Source organism: Dermacentor silvarum, chromosome 5, assembly GCF_013339745.2.
Source record: "Dermacentor silvarum isolate Dsil-2018 chromosome 5, BIME_Dsil_1.4, whole genome shotgun sequence".
Classification (NCBI taxonomy): Eukaryota; Metazoa; Arthropoda; class Arachnida; order Ixodida; family Ixodidae; genus Dermacentor; species Dermacentor silvarum.
The window spans coordinates 12,167,600-12,188,320 of record NC_051158.1 but is presented as its reverse complement, the minus strand read 5'-3'; the positions used below and the strand labels follow the sequence as shown (position 1 = coordinate 12,188,320).

At 46.9% G+C, this 20,721-nt stretch overlaps 1 long non-coding RNA gene across 1 annotated transcript; it reads left to right on the top strand.

The window, feature by feature from the left end:
- The first annotated feature begins 5,695 nt into the window (after positions 1 to 5,695).
- Positions 5,696 to 13,624, top strand: LOC125945312 (uncharacterized). Its single transcript, XR_007466807.1, has 3 exons — positions 5,696 to 5,804; positions 9,400 to 9,923; positions 13,370 to 13,624. It is a non-coding gene; the product is annotated as an uncharacterized LOC125945312 (long non-coding RNA).
- The last annotated feature ends 7,097 nt before the right edge of the window (positions 13,625 to 20,721 follow it).

Genomic DNA, 20,721 nt, shown 5'->3' with positions numbered 1-20,721 from the left:
TCTCTAAACACGCGTGGCTGATGCTAACGAGCGCGGGTCTCGACACGAACGCTTCGAGCTTCGCGGAGGCCGCGCTTATTATTTTGGGCCTCATTAACGCGCCTGACAGCGTTTCACAAAATTCGAAGGTACTTCGCCAAATCACGCTCGGCTCGATCCCACCGCTGAACGCTCAGATTTTAGAAGAAACTGCGACACGGAGCGCTCCAGGATCTCCAGCAGCGAATCCCAGTATACGACCACGCGCAGATGAGAAGAAACATTTTAACGCGACAGCGTTAAGGGCTTCGTGTCGCAGAAAATCCGGCGTCGGCGTCGGTGTCAGTGTCGGTGGTGGCGCGCCGGCGTCCGTGGCTGAAAAAATCATCCCGAACCACCCCGACCACGCAGACCCTCCGCGTGGCGCAGAGGCGTTAGTCAACAAAATTTAATTTCACAAAGTAAATACCGTCAGAAAAATAGTTAAGTACGACTTAACCACAACCTACAGACATAATAGCTTCGTATTGCAATTTGAATGTACGAGAAAACATAAATCCGTTACGAGGAATCTTAAACACAAACTCCTTTTCCATGATTTCCACCATACGAACAGCGGCGCGCCCAGGCATGTTACTTGCGAAAACACCATCCAGATGGCGCTCGCCTCCTCGGCAGCGTAAAACGGCCGCGGCGCGTAGAGGCGAATGTGGAGAAAAAAAAGCTGGAACTGCCGGGAAGCCTGACAAGCATTCAGGGGTCTTTGAATGCTAATCGCGTTACTATCTTAAAGGCGAAGCTTAAGCGTCCTCCAATTCTTTTGCCATCACGTCAAATCCCTTCTGCAACGTGCTACTAGGGATACCCCCCCCCCCCCCTTATAGTAGGCTCCAAAAGTGAGTAGGCTCAAATGGCCATCTGGTCTGCAACATGAAGTATGATAGTGACTGTATCGCGACGCTCTATTCTCTTAATTGTAGTTAGTTATTACTTTCTAAACTTTAAAAATGCTGTCATATTGCATACTTTGGATCTTTCACATCTTTCACATGTGCTGCTCGGCTTCTAACAACATTTATTTAAAAAATGCATATACTTATTGACAAAGCAGACCAAGCTGAAGAGGAAAGTAAACAGAAATATGTTACGCACGCGTTGGAATCTACCGATGTGAAGCGGTATTTCTGTGAAGCGGTTAATTAAAAGATCTGCAACTAAATGTGATGCGTACAGTTGGGCTTATCTTCATTCTATGCAACGCGTAATTTCAAGCAATGCTTCAGTTTATGCGGCGCACAGGGGACAGCTTTACTATCATGCAAAATTTATGTTTATGCGCTATGCTTTTCCCGATCTGTGTCAATCTGTGCTATGCATTTCACATCTGTTCATGCGGGTGCACGCTCCGAGACATCGCTGCAGATATGGAGCCAAAGAAAGGAAAGAAAAACACCCATACAGACAAAAAGACGTGGCAGTGTCGCAGTTATTAAAACAAGTCGATCGATCGGAGCAACTTCAGTAGCGACTTCGTCGCCTTGTTGTGCGTTTTATTCTTTATCGTACTGTTTCCCTTAACCCCCTTCCCCAGTGCAAGGTAGCAAACTGGATATATATCATCCGGTTAACCTCCCTGCCCTTCGCGTTGCATTTGCCTCTCACTTTGTCTAGTGGAGAACGGTGATGAGAGGTGTATGCATACAGAAGTACAACGCAGATCTAAATATATATATATATAGCCTGATTACTTGTGCCTAAGTGGGACGTGCCAGTCCTGGAGGATTGGCCATGAATGAGCACATTGCCAGTAGCACTTATTCATTGGCCCGAGAATGGCATTTACGAAATATGAAGAGAGGAAGGCTTCGGTAGAAAAAAAAAACTGTTTGCTTTTAAGTTGGTTCTCTTTAGTACAATAACACCTCTAGACGTAGAAAAATGGACTAACTCACGATACACGAACTTTAGGTTACTGAGTGTCGGTACCTAAAACTAATCAGTTAATCGACGGAAATTGGTGCTAATATGGAACTTTTGGTGTCACAATGCGCCGTCGAGAACTCCGCAGAGGGTTCTCAGTGTATCCAGGCGGGACACTTGTAAAAGTTTCTAAATTCGCGTAAAATGCGTGCCGCCTCAAACCTGGAGCCCTAGCAGGCAAACAAGGTTCCAGGCAGTCGATCGATGTACTATACGTGCGCAATGAGCCGCGCTCCCTCGTTTGCCAGGGTCTACACACGATAAGCATTCCTGTGTGAGCAACGAAGAATTTCTCTTGACTGCGACAATCTCTTCATCAGTATTCGTACTGGCGTCATTACCAGCTTCGTTGTTTTGTTTTGCTTTTCGCTGGGCGTAGATTGCTTTGTTCCCGATGACAAGGGCTGGTGCGTGGCACGAAATAAGAATGAACAAACGGTAATCCATCCTTTGTGACATCGAAGGATGAGAACAAGTTTCAGGGCACCTTTCTTCATTCGCGAGATCTCCTTTCTCTGTCACGGAATTCTCTGGCCAACGTTTGGATAATGAAAGCGCCCAGAAAGCCCACGTTTATACGTCATTCTGTTTGTGTTTATCCTCCTCCACCGTTAACTTTTTCGTCTGCTTCTCTAGCGTGCGCACCCTTAGGATTCCCTACTCCACGTTTACGCTGGGCTTGTTTCCAGCTGCTCCTTCGTGGAAAAGTACCTCGCTGTCATTGGGCTAAACTAACTAGTGACCTGTGATTCTGTCAAATGAATCCGGTCACAAGACTCTTCATCGGCAATGCCTAGTTTCAGCGTAAGTATGGTACCTTAATGATTTCTGTCCAAATGAACCGGCGCCTAACAACCATGACAAACAAGCCAAGTCGCTCGAACTTATCGTTAAAAGCCCAGCGGACGATGTCTGAGCTTGTGTTAGCCATCCCGTTTTTGTTTCGACAGTGTCGTGCAACGAGGTGTCCGCCAGTCACTCGCAGTGTTTTACTTGAAAACGGCAACTCGTGTGACGACAACTACGTACAGCACACACAAGGACTAGACACAACAGAAAGAAGAGGTTGTGTTGAAACCCATGCCGCAGCGATGCTTGCCTCTGAGTAACCGAAACAGATCTCGAAGGCTATGCTTTTACTTTGTGCATGCGACGGAAGCAATTGCGGAGCCGGAAACACATCATCGACCCCATGCTTTGGACACCCCCTATAGTAAGATACAACTTCAAAAAATAAACAGTGGTTGGCAAAAAAGGCACACGGACCGCGCGGGGTTTGTGTTACTCCGCCAGCTAATCCCAGACCACACGTTCCGTCGCCAATTCCGGTTTGAAAAACAAGACTTCCCTGTTTTTGTGAAAGCGTTGCAAGTGCCGGACTACGTGACAAGCGCTCAAGGAGTGAGAGTGTCTGCCCAGGAAGCCCTGTTCATGTGGTTGGATCGCCTGGCCAACCCGAACCACCTGTGCGACTTTCAAGACTTCTTCAGTCACCACTACAGCGTCATTTCAAGTGCGTCGAACAAAATGACGTTCCACATTTCATATATCTTAGGAACTGTCAAACAGTAAGAGACACTCGGAGCTACTCACCTTTCAAGCTGACACGAACAGACGACATTCCACTATTCCAATACGGGGTTTATTTTTTGCTCACTGTTTGCCACCTGTAGCAGACGACAGCACTGCGGAACCGTTATACTGACCGCAGCCCTAATTTTGCGTCATGGCGCGAAGAAGTGGTGAACTCACAACAGACGGGCCGGTCAAAGACATTCTCGGTCGTTCTTGGCGAAATGCGCTAGCAGAAGCTTCCATCTCTCACGCAGGGTTCTTCCGCTGAACACCTTCTTCGTCTCAAGTTGCATGTTTTTCGCAATCTATTGTCATTTTCATAGATTTCGAAGCGGGTTGGAAGCATTACCTGCACGGAGAAGAGCTAAATCGTCTTTCTCGGTGAAGCTCAAGCGTGCCACACCTGTTGCTGATACAGCCTCCATTTTGTAGACTGTTTTCTAAGGAGAAACTCGCCTTACCATGGCACCGCCAAAGACTTTGAGTTCTGCCAAACCCGTTTAAGACAAGACAATCCATAAGCATCCAACCTGGTGTTTCTATGCGGGAACGTATGAGGACGCGTCGGGGTTAGGCCACGATCTCAAAATTGGGCGTGCTATGCGCTCAAAACTAACGTTTCAGGCGACTTTAGAGAAAGCGAAAGCTAATTTCTATAGTTACTGGTGATCTACGTGAGTGAGAGCGCAACCATCACGAGGATTCATGCTGAAGCGGGAGCCAGTGGTGCCGCCATGTTTGACAACGTTATTTCTTTAGCGTCCGTAAACATCCACAGCTACCTCTGCCCACTCTGCAACGTTCCCGACACTCTGGCACACTTGCTCTTGGAATGCCCGTGGCATGAAGACAGCGAAATGCAGCCGGAAATGGACGCTAACCGAGCACCACAAGCAAACGAAGGCCACCTATTCGAAACGTGGGAGGCCAAGCTCGCCCTCGGGGACCTGGAAGACCAACGACAACTCGTCGCCAGGGCCAAGAGGGCAGCCGAAGCCAGAGGGTTCCTGGACTAAGGAACCTTCCCACCTCAGGGTGATGCCGGGCCTCGCTCGGGACACTGTTTCAAGAATAAGGCCTCATTCACACAGCCGTCAAACGCTCCGTCACGTCACCGTCACGGCATCCGTTTTCGTCAGGGGAGAGGGTTTCCGAGTCGTTTTCCCCTCAAAAAATGTCACAGTTTCGCCCTAAGGGCGAAGCAATGAATGCGATAGCAACACAGCAATGTCATACGATGTAAGGTGAGCGGCTTTGGTAGCAATATGAATTGTAGTAAACATGAGCTGATTAAGTAAGCAGGTGTGCTGCGGCGTAAGTAGACCGACATGAAGAGAGACTCGATGACCACGAGAAGGCGCGTGTGAAACAGTGGTGTTGATGAGAAGCGCTTCCCGTGGGCAGCGCGTGCGAAGGGACACACCGGTAGCGCTGCACTGCCGATCCGGGCAGCATTGCATGTGTGCGTGCGTTGGAAAATGTGGCCCGACTATTACTAACTGAATGAACAAGCGTGGTGTGAGCGCGCACAAACAAACACGAATAGATCACACTGAATGACTGCAGACAACGACTGTCAAAACGCTGGCAGCAAGCATACGCCGCAGCGGGCGAAGGTACGTGCGTCTATCGCTTCAACGGAAACTGAGCGGCGAATGTGGCGAATGTACGGCGCATAAAGGGCAGCGCCGTGTGGAGATAAGAGACGGTGCGCGCGAGCGACGAGTGACGAGCGCGGTGGTTGGCAGAGAAGTGCGCCCCCCCCCCCCCCCCCCCCCCCGCTCCCTCCGGCGCTCGCTTCCCGCTTCCTTGCTTGCGCGTGGGAGATTGAGTGCGTTCGCTCTCCGTGATAGCGCGCGTCCCCGCACGCTTCCGCTCGGGCATACGGCGCGCGGCGAAGATTGTATCTATAGGGAACCTCACGGCGACGACGACGACGACGGCGACGGCGACGCCGACGGCAGAAATCCGGTTGAAGTGTCCATATAATTGCTATCGCAATAAAAGCAAGCGCTTTAGGAGAGGAGGCGGCGGAGGAAAGAGTATATGGCGGTACTTTTCTTATATAGGGACTTTAGGAGCCACTATATATATAGCGGCTTTAGGAGCCACTGGCGAGAACAATTTTTTGCCTGAGGACGGCTTTGATGTTCCGAATGTTCGAATGTTCGATGCGATATTTGAGTGACGAGGTGGCTGAGAAACTGGCGAGGCATACGAGGAACTGAGGTGGCTGGACCGAATGACCTCGTTGGGCCTTCCGTAATTGCGTGAGTTTGTGCAACATCTTCTTGCTGAGCATTTCTCTTAGCCCTATACGACCACTTGCCTTAAACGTGTCCGTCAGTCATTAGTTCGCATTGTTTATCTTGCGCTCGCCTGCTGCTTTTTGTCGCTCCTTTTTGTCCGCGCTCACCTGCTGAATTTTTGTCAACTATATGGAATGGCTCGTGAATTACCTGCAAATTGCCCAGTTGCTTTCTGTGATTGATGCTATAGGTACGCAATGAACGTGTTCGCCTTCCCTGACCTGTGGATGTATAACCTAGTGGATATCGCGTTGGGCTTCTGAGCTCAATGTTGCGGGTACAATTCTAGCCGCGGCGCTCGGGCGGCATGCGAAAATGTTCGCGCACCTTGCAATTGGTGCACGTTGATACACCCCAGGTTGTTCAAATTATTCCGGCGTGGTCAACTAAACCGCATGCCTCATAATCGTATCGTGGATTTGGCACGTGTAAAATGCGAGAATAATTATTTATCTGCCTTTGATACTATCTTATTCAGAATTTTACTTAGCCATTTGCTTCGGTTGCAATGTTTGCCGTTCATTCAGCTGCCATTTGTTTTCGTCAAGTATACGCGAAACGGTTCGTGGATTTATACCTGAATTGCCCTGTTTTCCGTAATTTGCACCACCGCGTTTCGTAATCGGCTCAAAACTGTTCTGGCCTTTTTTTTTTTTTCGTCTTGCTCCTAATTTTGTTTAAAGCCCACACCCGCGACGTAGTAAGCTTTCGTCCACTAAATATGTGAGTCACCATATCATGCTTAAGTTTTCGTGATTTGCGTTCCCGAATTACAGAACTGTCGTAAATTGTTACGTATTGCAGTACACTATCTGAAGGGCAGCAGCACCACAAATTTGGGCGTAACCATTTCCTCATACGTGGGCCACGCCCCCCTTTTGCTACGCGCGCGCCTCGCCATCCACGGCTGCGCAGTGGAATCTTCGCACATTACTGACGCCGTGCAACATATCGGTCTCTTCTACGGTTGTATAAGCACAGTTGACAATTTCTTGGCGGGAACTTGTCGACGCCTCGCGATTTGTGCCGTAACGCTTTCTTGCCCCGCCGTGTTTCATAGACAACTGCTGCCACACGAGGCTTTGTGCGCCTCGTGCGTTCGTCGAAGCTTCCACGCCAGCCGAAAGCTACGCGTCTGTTCGTTTGCAACATAACGTTCACGTGTCGCGTGAAAATCTTAAGCTTTGTAGTGCGAAGCACTCTTTGCCTCATTATTGACATTTAGCAGCAGGCAGGCAGCTAACTTTGTCTCGCCTCGCTTTAGTAAAAAGAAAATTGCGTCACCGATGGCAGACTTTAATATCTGCCATCAAGCACAGCAGTCCGGTGCTCAACCAATAGGCCACGATCGCTTTTTATTGTGATAGCAATTATATGGACGCTTCAAGAGGATTTCTGCCGTCGCCGTGAAGTTCCGTATTAAGTCAAGGGCGATAAAATCGTCACCGCGTGCCGTATGTGTGAGTGAAAGCGCGCGGGGGATGCGCGCCTTCACGGAGAGCGAACGCACGGCGGAAAGCAAACGCGACTTCCGTCGCACGGAAGGCCGTGGGGGTATGGGAGGGCGGGCGACGCTGTGCTGCGGAACCAAATGCGCATCTTGCAACCGGGCGCAAGGGCAACTGGCGACGCTATCTCGCATGCGAAAGGAGCAAAGCAGGAAGGCAGCGCGGGAGGGCTGGGGGGAAGGTTCTACTCTGCCAACAAATGCGTTCTTGTACTTTGCGCCGGTGCGGGCTGCCGGTGTTGTCGCGCGCACCGTATCTTGAACGCGATCTCCACACGGCTCTGACCTTTGTATGCTGTGCTTTCGCCGCTCAGTTTGCGTTGCAGCGATAGACCGCACGCACCGTCGCTCGCTGCGGCGGCCGCGCTTCCCCGCGCTAGCGTGTTGACAGTGGTTATCTGCGGTCATCGACTGTGATCTAGCCATGTTTGATTGCGCGCGCTGACACCATGCTTGTCAATTCCGTTAGTAAGCGAATGTCAAGTTTATGCAGCCGATAAAACTACTATCCCTACTCCTTACAGCTCTCTACTAATTTGCTATCGCAACTGTTGCTTCGCCTTTCGGACGAAACTGCGACATTTTTCTTCCTTTATTGCTTTCGCTCAATTCGCACAGAAATACATTGCACGAACATACCAGCCCGGCAAAGCCCGAGTAGGGCAGAAATCTAAACTCTGGCATGTACAGGTACCCCAGAAAGTAAACGGATTGCGCGAGCGGTGGCCGAATCGCATCGCCGCGCACTAGCGGCGCAAGTGTGCACTACAGCGCATGCGCGACAGAATTCTGTGGTGACCGTGCGATCCGCTTTTCACCAGTTTATCATCGACGGCTCTGGTGAAAGAGCCCTTAACTGTTCAAACGGTCGATGTTAGGAGAGGTTTTTTGGGCTTTCGCAGCAACCACTTGTCGATGGTGAGCGGCTCTTTAAAAAAAGCATTTCCTTTCCTTCTTCTTTTTTGTACTTTTAATAAAACATATTTATTGACCGCACGTAGTCGATGCAGTAGGGATACCTCGCTTAGGGATAATCGAATCGCGGCACCGCAGCCATGCTGTTCCGGCGACAGAGGCCATTAGTTGCCGGGCAGTCGTCTCGCGCCGGAAGAAACATGTCTCGTACTCCGGCGCGCCCAGGGAACACGGTTTTGTCGAGCGTTGCAATAGGTGTTAAAAAATGATTTTCTTTGCAATTTAATGAAAATGGGTGTAGTATTCATGCTGGCATGAAGGTATTTTAAACGATGTTTTTTTTGCTTGTTGTTATAGTGCTTGTTATAGTTAATGTCCCATCTGCGAAACATTAGGACAATACGATAACCTTGAACATTCATGGAACACTGCGTGATTTGAAAAACCACATGACGAGCAGGATATTTCGAATGTCATAACTATTTGAGTAGCCTTGTACCACCCTTCAAGCCAGTTTTGAAAGCCTCGATCGTGTGACCTCTGGTATCTGAAGTGTTCAGTGTGTCTTTGATATAGGCAAATACGTTCTGCGGAAGTCGGCAAGGTAGACAAAAATGCGCGAAAAGAAAGTGTCAGCCACCCGACTGTAGCACGAAGCTTCGGAGGAAGCCCGTGTGGGTTTGTAGCTTTGCTCAGCAACCGAGTGGATGCCACTTTTCTTTTTCGTGAACCTTCCATCACCTTGCGGACTACTGAAGAACTCATTTGTCATGGAATATGGTGTATGCTAAAACAGCCAACTATTGAATGTTGGAATTTAACAGAACTATTATTATGGCAGCAAAGGCCAAGTGCAAAAAAAAATTACTTTGGAATTTATGACCCCACAATGGCGTGTCAGAGCCGGTGTTTCGGCGCACAATTCAGGAAATGCAACTTGGGCGTTCATCTTATCATTTTCTAGGAAACGTTTTCCCGCGAAGTTCACGCACACACAAAGCTTTGAAGTGATGCTTTATCAATCTAAATTGATTAAGTGTTTCTTGTTAGTCTCTTTAAAAACGTTTTTTTTTTCTGAAAATGCCAAATATACTCAATAGCCCACTTTTTTTTCTCATCTACCTCTGGTTCCAGTTCCCTTGCAAGTCGCGGCGTTTGCTCATGTCTGGTTCCGGCACAATGCTATCGCCGCAACCTTTCTGCCGTCCTTTACGGCAGTTGCCACATGAGGTAGCTTCGCGGGGGTCTTTACTGGGCCTGCCCATCTACGGCGAGACGTACTCGGCACAAGCCCAAATTGAAGATGTGTCGACGCTAGTACTAATCTACTTCAGTCCGATCACAGAGCGCTCCTCTCAGGCTGGTTCCAGGGCCATGATCTGCATAAATGACAAGGTGTTACCCCGGCGTGCCCTTAACAATGGTCAACGTTTCGCTGCATCTGAGCCACACCGTCGTGAACAGCTTTACCGTATGGAACTACCACGTCCCAACGGTGGCGTCGGTGCGTATCGTCGAAGCTGCGAAGGTGGCCCAGGACAAGATGCTGCGCTCGCTCGACGAGAGCGTACCGTACGCCGTCAGACGAGAGGACACGGCCGCGCTTGCGAAAGCCTACTTCAGCCGAAGCAGACGAGACTATTGCCGAGAACTTGTAGGTGAGTCTCTATCGCAGTACATTTTGCAATGTACTGCGCGAGTGTTGCGTCACTGCTACGTCATTATTCTGCAATGTGGCTAAACTGCTAGCTCATTTTAACGCGACTAGCGTTAAGGGCCCCGTGTCGGAGCAAATCTAGCATCGGCGTAAGCGCCGGTGTCTGTGGCGAAGAAAATCATCCCAGACCACTCCGACCACGCAGGCCCTCCGCGTGGCGAAGACGCGTTAGTGAACAAAAATTGAATTTCTCAAAGTAAATTTTGTCAGAAAAATCGTAACGTACGACCTAACTACAACCTACAGACATAATTTGAATGTACGAGAAAACGTAAGTCTGTTTCGAGGAAAGTTAAGCACAAACCCCTTTTCCATGATTTCCACCATACGAACAGCGGCGCGACCGGTTACGTTACTAGCGAAAACACCATCCAGATGGCGCTCGCCTCCTCGGCAGCGTAAAATGGTAGCGGCTCGCAGAGGCGAAGATAGTGAAAAAAAGGAAGCTGAAGTTGCCGGGAAGCCTGACAAGCATTCAGGGGTCTTTGAATGCTATCGCGTTCTACTCTTAAAGGCGAAGCTTAAGCGTCCTCCAGATTTTTAATTCGCGCTCTAAGTTACACGCTTGGCATCCTTCTGAAAGTAGCAGGGAGCTAGAAGAAAACCCATACGGGTTTCTGGCTTACATTGGTGCAGCTATTGAAATCACAGCAGCTCTGGGTTGTCGCTCCACACAGAGCGACTGCTTTAATTAATCTTTCGGTTTTATTATTTTTGAATGGATGTTGTTACATCTTTGCCTTGAACATATATCTGCTAAAGTAATTTACACATTCAGCTATGCAGTTTGCAAGTGGCATGCTTCAGAAATAAGGGCAATGGAAAACATCTCTTTAATACAGGTGCGCGAGCAATAAATATCCGGGTTTGAATAACGATCTAGAAAACTCGGAAAAATTCTGGGCATCTGAAAAAGCCAGGAAATTGTCGCGGAGATTGTGTTTATCATGACCGAAGTCGGGGGGGAAAATTGCCAAGTAAACATGCTCAAGTGGGAAATTCATGTAGGCGCTGGTTACCCCGCAAAGCTTTCAGGCTCCTTGCAGGTACTCCAAGTCGGCTTTCCTGCACAATTATTTTGCTCAATTGCACATCGAAAGGCTTGATTCGTAATTTACGTGCAACACTGTAAAAACAGCGTAATAACACGGCTTGCCTTCCTGTGAAGCATCTATTATGTTGCGGAGAAGCATGTTGATAGCTGCAGGGGCAAACATGACACTTCGTATACACACCAACGACGAACCGAGCAATTTTTACTGTGAAGCATCCTTCGGCGAGTCAACCCAGTTTTTGTCGTGTTTTCGTCGGCTGATCCTTGCACATTCTCAAGATTTGTGACTGGGTGTGTGTGCCACATGGTATGTGCTGCTCTTCAAAAAGCCTCTTTGACGCAAGCCTCTGTATGTGGCCATTCATTATGTACCAGTGGGTGTGCGCCCCAGGGGCCACTGCGACACTTTTGTCACTCGCAATCGCAACGACCTACACGTAATGCAATCTTCGTAATGGTTCGCATAAACGGAATTAAGTGACTTAAGTCTGAATTAAGACGGAATTAAGGGGTATGTAGTGCGGGGACTGCCTGTAGCGCGGGGACTGTGTGGGTATGTAGTCCAACTGACTTGGAAGTTGAACAAGAGATCGACATTCTTGAATAAACACCGCATACGTCATGCATCCCTAACCTAAGCATGAAGCTTTTAGTTGGAAAATGGGATAAGAATAACTACGTCTCAGTCTATTAAAAGCAACACGTTCTGTACGTACTCCTGCAACAATTTCGTAATAAAAGTGCGCGTGCATTGCTGTGAAGTTATACTGCATATCATCGATACTGGGCGGAGTGTGAACCATCTTTTTAAAAGGTTTCCTTCTATAAATATTAAGTGTTTCAATAGAACATCCACGAACAATTTATTACGTGTCCTGTTATCAGTCGTATTATCATTAGGGTTTGTGTAGGTTCATTACAACCTTCCATATAGCTCTGAACGTAAGGTAAAATGCCACATGATCTTTTCTATTTTTCGTGTTCGTTGAATGGCAAAACATTTTTAACCGATTATTTACGATTAAGGAAATCGCCCAGCAGACGAAGCAGACCTCTACGCTTCCTACTTGTCGGCGGCTGAAGTTCAACGTTGAAAGCGCACTTTTGGATTTCAGTACAAATACCATGGCGCACGGTGCCTTGTGGGCTATGGAACACCCTAAAAAATGGCAGGCGATCCCTGCGCGGCGGAGAGCTACTGCATAGTTGGAAATTAAGCGGCCCTGGTGAAGACATACTGTTAATTTCTGTGTAACCAAAGTGCGCAGAACATTTATTACTGTGACCACACCATACACGTATTTTCTATCGTAAGTGTGACGTCAATAGTTCAGTGCTTTATATTCTCACTGTATCCAACACGACCGGACTGAAATACGCACGCTTGCTGCGCACTTGTGCTCACGTGACTCCAGTCCCATTATGTACATGCGAGAACAGAACACGACAGAACATCTTGTAATGCAGAGTTCAGCAAGGACGGCTTGCACTCACAGAAGATGTGCAACTTAGCCTATAGCGTGAAGACGTCGGCAGCTACAAAAGCGCGATTGTATAATGGCTCTTTCGACTTGAAAAAAACCGGAAAATATAACGTTTCTGACACTTCCCGTGTTAACAAATCGCATGTTGCTTCCAGTGCTGTTGATGCCTGTGTGTCTGTCTATACTTTTTTACCGGCCGGGTGTTTCAGCGAATAATGTTTTTAAAAGTTGCCTGTGGCAGCTCACATAATTGTAGTTCATGAGCTGGTCTACTCGAAGAGGCGGACTTGCACGAAAACATGGAAATTCATAATCGACTAATTCACTAATTGAGTTAACTAATTATCTTATCGCCCATATTGCGATTGGAAATGCATTGGCGTTCCAGATACTTCTGTGCTTCAATGCATAAAACGATATTTTTGTTTTGTAAGAAAGTAACTGGACCGCCAATGCATTTCTCCGCAAAGTTCGGGAATTATTATCTCGAAACTGGTGTCATCCCGAGAATTCGTTCCGAGTGGACCTTACGAACTCCACGGCTACAGTTTGTAGATTGCAATATGGGCCATCAGGTAATTAGTTGAAAACTTCATTAGTGAATTTGTTAATTATTCGATTATGCATTTCAATTTCTTGTGCAAGTGTGATGTCCGCCTTTTCGAGTAGACCAGCTCACGAACTAGAATTGTGCTATCTGCCACAGGCAACCTTTAAAAATATTTGGAGGTGTTCGCTGAAACTCCCGGTATAAATCTGTCGTGTTCAGGCACTTCGTTAGCTAGTAAGCTGCAACACGTATACAGGTACATGCTAAAACGACTGCTTGCGTCGTCTCTGGTTACGCAGGTGTCCCTGGTCTGCCCGGTGGCCAAGAGGAAGATTCGGGTGCCATGCAGTGGTGCCCGCTGCTGGCACGCGCAGTGCTTAGATGCCTACGCCTACCTTGCCCTCAATGAAGGTACACTGCATCCATCCTGGAGATGGCCCATCTGCAACGATCAGGTCTTCTCGAAGACATGCGCGTCGACCTGTTCACGCTAGATGTTCTCCACAAGGCTGACGACCAGTGTGTCGCTGTGATGCTTCAACCCGATGGAAGCTGGGCGCGTCTCTCTCTAGTTTTATTGTATTTTAAAGTTTTTTTATCAAATTTTGTGCTTTTTATATAATGTGACAATATATTCGGGCTCTGTATCCAGACAATTACCTCCCTTAGTCTCTCTGGTCTCCTGGTTTATTTCAAATCATCTGTCAAGTGTACTAATGGTTCTCACTGAAGTATTTATTTGTAAAGTTATTATTGGGCACGGTGCATCATTTCAGGCACTTGACGAAGTTTCAGATGTTATGACCAGTCTTGCTTATACAGGACCTCATCGCCACCGGTTTCCTTCACGAGCCCTGGAAGCTTCCTTTACGAGTGGTCAGTAGTATCACTAGCTCACCCACCATGGTACTCTTAATAGAAAAACGAAACCAATATATTAGCACAGATAGCTCAGTTTCGGTTGAGCGCTTGTATAATTTTTTTTCCACTGAATGTGTAAGAAACAGCAGCACTCCTCCCCATGAAGTCTGAATCTCCAAATCAGGTTAGTTTAAATGCTAATTGGCTGTTCCCTTTAAAAGTGAATCATCCTACACATTGAAGTACGGATGTCATAGTGTTGAAAATCGTGCGGGAACGCGTGCAAGCAGGCTGCATGGTTGTAAATGAAGGGTATCGACGTTCAAACCACTTCATAGTCTCAATCGCATCTTGAGCCAAAGGCATAAGCCACATATTTAACGTTTACAGTCAAGTGGATTGTCAAAGGGCGGCAGTGGTGTTGCCGCTACGCACAAGGCAACACTCTGAGCGTGACTTTGACACGAGGCTTATCAAGGCTTTTGCTCCGATGCAATTTTATTTTTATTTATTTTTGCTTTGCATGAAACTGACTCTTAATTTTAAAGCGTTATTGCGACCTCAGGTGTTCGTGTGCATAACAGAAGGGCTGCGAACTATGATTACAACGTCATTGATAGGAAGGTCCTCATTAAAATATATGCTCTCTTGGTTTTCCCGAGGGACATCTGTAAAAATGCTCAATTTGTTTTGTATAGGTGTTAGCGTACATCAACGATTGGACATGAACTTGTCTCCAAGGTAGCTAGCAGAATCCTCTCCTCGGGAAAGGTCGCTCTGCACTTACTGTACTGCTTTCCCGCTCACTTGGTCAACTTTGACGGACCAGTCCTGAATCTCAACGAGTCCGCTCATGAGGCAGCGCGAGACCTCACCCTCCACTCTGCCCCGCGCCACGGCGTGGCTGGACTCCACGAGAACAGAGATGTGCCGTCTTTCAATGAACTAGTTAAACACTACACATGGGGCCGGAGGACGTTTTCACCTCCATGTACCGAGTTAAACAGGGCTCAGGCACTTACTCTCGGACTTTTAATGACAGGGGACATATACGTCTCCTCGTATATTAAACAAAATAGACCCGGAATCATACGACGGTCCGTATAGTGTAGGGATTGTGGCGAATTAGTCAATCTTGAACACATGCTCTGGTCTTTCGAACGCATCAGCGACCCAGAAGTCAAGAATCAAGCCAGATGGGAGAACGCCATCGGTGGATCGGACAGTAAGAAGCAACTCTGGGCTGTCCGGCAAGCCCACGACGTGGCTGGGAGGCTAGGCCTTCCGGTCCAGGAGTGGGAGCTGCCCGCTTAGCGGCCTTTTTGGCCGCCACGATGCGCAGGACTCAAAGTTTTCCCCATCTCTCTCACCTCAGTGAAACATTGTGACGTCAATGAGCATCATCGTGACATGACGCTTATAGACGACGTAGAAGTGTAGACGACCACAGTAAAGACACTAACAGAAATTAAGCTCGGGGGACTTGCTAAATTAAGGTCGACTATAAGAAAAGGGGGGCCCTTTTACCATTAGAGGAGGCTAAGAAAACCAAACAAAGCACGTCATAAAAGATTCCAGTGGCGACGCCACCGTGCAGTTCTCGAGCTAGCTCAGCGTGGCATCATAGATTTGGATCACCTTTGGTCGACGTTTGATCACGGTTTGATCACGTTTGCTTTTATGTGCAAGAACTTCCCGAATACGTAGGATAATTTCAAATTTGGGACGTTGACGTACCCGCACTAAGGATCCTTCGCGAAACCATACTTAGAAGGTATGGAAAAAATAATTGGCCTTCATTTTTTTTTACGCATAATCAATCGTATAGCGCCAAACCATCGAAACAGCTCTTCAAAGAATACCCTTCTTACTGTTTCAATGTTTTTTTGTCTCCCCTTAAAATATGCTGATAAATATTCCCTATATGGGCAATAATGATCAACAATCGACGCTGTCCAGCACTACCAACATCAGTGGGTTTGTACTAGCACAACGGGAACAGAATAGCCAATACTCAGAATGTCAATTTGCACGAATTTAGGAGCTTCAGTGGCCTCTACGCACAATTTAAAAAAGGAATGCACGTAATTTCGTGAAGTTGAAGCGGCCACTTAAATAGCCACTTAGTGTTTTTTTTTCTGCTTTTTTTTCTTTTTTTTCAGCTTAAAGAGCCCCTCACCAGGTTTCGTCATTTTAGACGAACAAGTGTATAGTGCACATGGTGCGCCGACGATCGTGTCTGCATCACGGTGCTGCACCCCCCCCCCCTCCCCCTCCAAAGCAGCTGAAATTTCAGATCGAAACCCGCCTATCTTCCCTCTCGAAGAGGTGCGCTCCCAGCAAGAGGGTCATGGTCGCACGCACAAATGCGTCGTAGCTGCGCGTGTTTCGGCAAAATTGTAGGCAAATTGTAGAGAAACATGAGAAACTCGCGATACAGCTTTCTGTTGCTCAATGCGTGCTACGTAAAAGTGTTTTTTCCGAGCGTGAAAGATGTCCGCGAATACACCCGAAGTCCTCAAGCGGCCAGTCGCGCGGCAATTCTGCGTGTATTCGCGGGCTTCTTTCACGCTCGGAAAAAACACTTTTACGTAGCACGCATTGAGCAACTCAAAGCTCTATCGCGAGTTTCTCCTGATGCTCTACAATTTTCTCATCCACACTTTTCATCTAATTACAATATTTGAGAAGTTGAATAAGTAGGATTATGTAATTAGGCGGAATGCAAGAAATAATCTGGTATCACCAAGCGATGGCAAGCAGTATTATCTTCATTCTATCTATAGCCACGTAGCATTTGCATATGTTTAAAGCTTGGCCCAAGTTAAGTGATACACCCTGTATATGCAATGCACAAACTACAAACTAGCTGTTACCGGTATTACTTTCGTTTGATAATCGCCTGATAACACGGGAATATCTAATACGTATGTTTACGATTGCCTCTAAATTAAGCTCGTAAGATTGCTCTGTGGTTGTCAGCAGAAAAAGAAATTGCTGCCGGTAACCTGCGAACGGGATGAAATGGGCTACTTCTAACGTTTCCTCTTCTCTAGAATAAAAAAGAAGAAATGACGGAGAAAAAGAAAGCACATCCATAGGTAATCGAACTCGCACCTACCACGTGGGAGGCGCAGATGGTACGACAGCACCAGTCTAACAAAAAAAAAAAAAAATAGCGGCTTTCTGACGGACGTTATGACACTTCGTAAAACACGTTAAATTTTCTTCGCAATGCTTTCTTTCTTTTTTCCCCCGGCGTTGGCTTGTTAGAAAATTTTCTGCTATCATTCTGGGCAAATATTATATGCAATTCTTGGCTCTCTGACAAATTCAGTATCGGCGGTTACCGCTGAAAGCGCCTTTCTTTTCGAAACTGCGGGTGACCGCTGTGTTGGCAAAGGAGGTCACTGTAGACATTGACTTTCAGCGCCCGTGTCTTCTACAGCGTGAAGTCGCTGAGGTTTACTCCCTGCACACACCTGTAGTGCAAGACGAGCCTAATACAGCGCTGGTGCCATTCATGTTCCTGCCGGCAAAGTAGACATCGCTGTTCCTATTTTCGAGTGAGGACCCCTCCGCATCCCGTCGGATTTGCCCCACCGAAAGAGCTGTAGCAGACGATGCGCATTCTTAGGCGAAAGTGGGCCAATGGTTTGAAGAAAATTCAAGAATTATTACATCTGTGTAACTTATTTTTAAGGGGATACAAATTAATATGGGTATGCATGCTATTAAATGGGAGTTTAAGGCAGCGGCATGTTTCAAGCATTCTCGATGACGCAGCGTGGGTAGCCAATCGCTTAGCTCGCCCGACTGACGTTACGCGCGCCTGCTGCGTAGCTGAAAACACAGGGGAGCGGCGCCGCTGCGATCGGTAGCGATGCACATTTCCTATACCTTATAATAAATTACAGACTTTACGCGGAACGCTTAAATGTGTCACTTAAATCAGAATCAGATGTCCTAATTATTTTTCTTGAATTTTTCCAAGAAAGGTACAGAAGCTAAAGGTATGGCAATACCTGACACGGGCCTCTGTACCGGTTATACAAAAATATAATACATACATAGTAAGAAGTTCGCAGCATTTGGCAATTCTCTTTTACGCACAATAAAGTGATATATTCACAATTCACTCTAACAAATTTATGCGCTACCTAACAATACAAGTAGGAGAGCTTCGTATGCACAGTGGTATAGTCAATTGAACAGCATGTGTTGCAGGAAATACAAAGAAAAATACATAAATACAAGGAAATAAATTTTATTTTAATTGGATAAAGTGAAAGTGGATGCACTGGTTAATAATACTTTCTTTAGCTGTTTCTTAAAGAGGTTTCGACTAACTTCAAAGTCGAAATCTCTTTCGAGTTACTTAAGAAGCCACGTTATTTGACATATCATGGATTGTTTTCTATAGTTATTCCGTGTTATTGGCATGTGTCGTTTTTGTTTTGTAAAGTAGTTAGACGATTTATCAATGCTGCTATTTATGCAAACGAATCAGTACGTTTACTGCTATTTGTACAAAATCGTTAAAGTCGTTTCAGGGTCCACTTTGGGATAATAAAGGGAAAATTTGGGGGAGCAGTATTAGTAAAATACGCTGCTATAATACCGAAAAAGCTGCTCTTACTGCGGGAGGAGGCTTGGCAGAGCAGGAGAGACGCAAAAACGAAGCACACGTGGTACAGCCACCTTTTGATTGTGACTGCTGGGCCCTGCATAACTTTTACCGCTAAAGATGGATTACACTTTATTCTAAAGGAGTCAATGGCGGAGAGAGAGAGAGAGAGAAGTGACTTTATTTGCACCCGTAAAATAGATGTCGGGGTAGAGGCTTCAGCCTAAGCCCACACTCATCCTCCCTAACCGTCGGCCGGGATCCCTTGGGACGCGGCGGCGGTCAGGGCAAGACCGATGACTTGTCGTTGCGCATTTTCTTCTTCGTTGAGCAGCAAGGACTCCCAGGATTCTCTACATCTATCTGGCTCATCAAAGCTAGGACAGGTCCAAAACGTGTGTAAGTTCAGCCATTGACTGCTATATCTCGTTGTAGGCATTGTGACGATATAGTAGTCAATGGCTGAACTATGCAAATTTAGAGAACTATTCCTGTGCCACAACTGCTCAAATACGAAAAAAAAGTATTTTGAAATCTATGACGTCACACTGACTTATCAGTGCTGGCCCTTCGGCGTGAAATTCAAATATTGAGAGGTTGGATTCCATTTTCTTTTCTAATAATCAACTTATTGCTGCGAAATTAGCGAAAATTGAGTTTTGAAACTTTATCGATATAAAGTGATTTAGTGCTTCGCGTTAGTGTATCTTTGATCGGAAGGTGATTTAAACGAAAATCTTAAAAGTGCAATAAAATTTCGATAAGTTGTAGGGTTGATTTGGTACTTGGCAGGTTGCTGTGGTTCATTTAACGACCAACATGTGGCAGCACGTCGCTACAACAAAGCAGATGGAAGCAGCGCCAGCGCAAAGATCGGTACTGCATTGTCGGCACGCACCACATCAGGCCAGCGATCTGCGATGCGTTTTTGAAGGACGAAGTTAATTGTTAAACCAGTTGAAATTCATCGCCGGTTGAAAAAGTGCAGTACAGTGATTCGTGTGTTTTCGTGTTGTAAGTTTACGAGTGGACGAGAAACTTTAAAAACAGGGTAATTTCTGTCGAGGGTGCCTCGTGACCAGGCTAGGCATGCTGATTAGAGTGACGGCCGAAAACGACTGCGCGGAACAGTCATCAGGAAATGCTATGGAAATGACAATTCACGGAAATTGGGTAACATTGCAACATTACGTGGAATGAAGACTGACAGTGACAATCGCTTCTTATGCAAATCTAAATCGCCTTCGCCAAGCAATCATGACTAAACGACCGGGACTTCTGAATTCAAGTGCATAGCCAAAGCGGGACAACGCCAGACCCCAACACTGTTGTTACAATGGTTGCAACAGTCCAGGATATGAACTCTGCGACCATATTTGCATACCCTCGGCCCCAGTGACCTTCCTGCGTTCTGACGGCTCAAATAAGTATTTCTGAAGCGGTGCAAATTGTGGTGCACAAGTGGGTACAGCGAAAACCAAATGAGTTACGAGGCATTTACACACTTCCCAAACATTGGAATACCCGCATTGTATGGCAAGGGAAGTCCGTCGAAAAATTATGCTTTGGTAATTGTTCACTACTTCCTCATTTGGCTCATAATAGACAGGGTTTTCCTTTCAATGGCACTCGTATGAATATGCGCCAACTTCGCCTGACATGTAATATGTTAATGTAAAGTTGGACTTCGTTAAAATACAATGCATTCTATCAATATCGCTGCAGTTCCTGCGTACTAATTAGCACTTCAAGTTCAGTTGTTTGCTTCGATGGGGAAATCGATGCCAGCGCGGAGCCGACAGTCCAGTTCACGGTAAAGGCTTCGTTTGCAGCATCACTGCACCTCTGGCACACCGGTATTTCGCTAATCCCGCCGCTAGGGGGCGACGTGCCCGCAGGTGCCGGATCCGCATTAGTGACGCGTGCAAGACGAGCGTAGAGAGTCGGATTAGCGACCTGGGGGATTATCGAAAAAGAGTTTTCGCTATCCATAATTCAAATGTTAGAGAAGTGGCAGCACTTCGCTGTCTGGGAGGCCCTGATCGCCGTGTTTTCGTCCATCAGAAGCGATGCTGGTGTTCGAGGCACGTAGAAGATCCCGGCTGAAAGGGTTTACTGACGATTATTACCTCGGGAGCTTCTATCTAAACACTTGCATATGAA